The following is a 1,689-nucleotide window of genomic DNA, read 5'->3' as shown; positions in this document are numbered from 1 at the left end:
AAAAAAAAAAAAAAAATTCAGTATCATATAGAGAGATGGATCATAACTTATTTAATCATTTTCCTATTCATATTTAAATTAGAGAAAACTATCTTAAGTACTTTCTTTCATGAAAACAGATCAGCCCAAGTGTGATTACTATGTTGCAGAACTTTTTAAAGGAAGATATATTAGAACCAAGATTGGATAATATCGTCAATCAATCAATCAATATTTGCAGAAGACTCTTTCACAGTCATGTCACAAAAGACACAGTGCATTCAAACTAGGTAATTGAGAAGAGTTTCATTAAGTTAAGCTAATGAAGCTTACCAAAAGCACTGTTTAAAAAGAATAGGCAGGGTGTAGGGAAACTCACAAGGGATAGTGTCAGTTCCCACAGGCTAACAGCGGGAGCTGTCACCACCTCTAGGCCAGACTGGCAAGTAGGGAGAGTGCTGACTGCAACCTAAAGCAAGTGGCTGTACAGAGAAGCAGCCAGTTCGTCATGACCAGGCGAAGAGGGATTCACAATAAATGTGCACCTTGAGCTCACTCCCCTCCAGGCTGTTATGTCTCATTTGTGTCTCCCGTTGGCCAAACCATTCAGCAGCCAGTGGGCAAGGTGATGCAGTTCACAGAGCTCAGCCTCCCAGGGCAAAAGCAGGAAGGAGAAGAATGGGGAGAGGATGTGGAGGTGCAACCAGAAAATCTCTAGTACAAGGACCAATTAGGAGTTATCAACATGTTTCTATCCAAACATTACACTGAAGGCTGGCGAGTGTCCATTGAGAATTTCAGAATGGGTACCTAATAGGAAAGAAATTAACTATTTTTGAGAGTCAAAACAGGACTTCTAGTGATAGATATCCCAATTATCCTGCTGTAATGTATACATTGTATACATGTACTTCTACAACAAATCTGAGTGGAAGAATTAAGTTTGGAATTGTTATATTAAATTGTTATATTGTTATATTAAAGATAGATTCCTGTTGCGTCAGGGCTCCCAATGGGAAAATCGCTTTCAGTTCAGCCAGCATTTAACTGCTTTTTCAACTGACATGCATATGCAAAGGCAAAAAAGGCCACCGACAGATTCTGGCGTGGCTTGGTGATTAGGCATTAACGGATAATCACAGTTTGGACAGACGGAATTTTCAAGTGCTCCAGGTATTAAAACAGATATTTAAAAACAGGACATTCTACAACATATCTGACCAGTCCTCCCAAAAAAAAGCAAGACCTCTACATCTCTAACCTTTTTTTTTCTTTTTTTTTTTCTGAGATGGAGTCTCGCTCTGTCACTCAGGCTAGAGTACAGTGGGGCAATCTCGGCTCACTGCAGCCTCTGCCTCCTGGGTTCAAGCGATTCTCCTGCCTCAGCCTCCTGAGTAGCTGGGATTACAGGCACCCATCATGGTGCCGGGTTAATTTTTTTTGTATTTTCAGTAGAGACTGGGTTTCACCATATTGGCCAGGCTGGTCTTGAACTCCTGAACTCAGGTGATCCACCCACCTCAGCCTCCCAAAGTGCTGGGATTACAGGCGTGAGCCACCATGCCCGGCCTACATCTTTGTCTTTATTCTTGACTTTTCTCCTGAGTTCCAGACTCAGATTTTAATTGACTGTTGAGCACCATTTCTGTGGCAAATTTAGTATGTGTCACTCATGCCTCTCTACACCTGACCCTGACTCCAGCACCCCTC

Source organism: Colobus angolensis, unplaced genomic scaffold (assembly GCF_000951035.1).
Source record: "Colobus angolensis palliatus isolate OR3802 unplaced genomic scaffold, Cang.pa_1.0 Scaffold2, whole genome shotgun sequence".
Classification (NCBI taxonomy): domain Eukaryota; kingdom Metazoa; phylum Chordata; class Mammalia; order Primates; family Cercopithecidae; genus Colobus; species Colobus angolensis.
Note: the sequence above shows the minus strand (reverse complement) of the source record.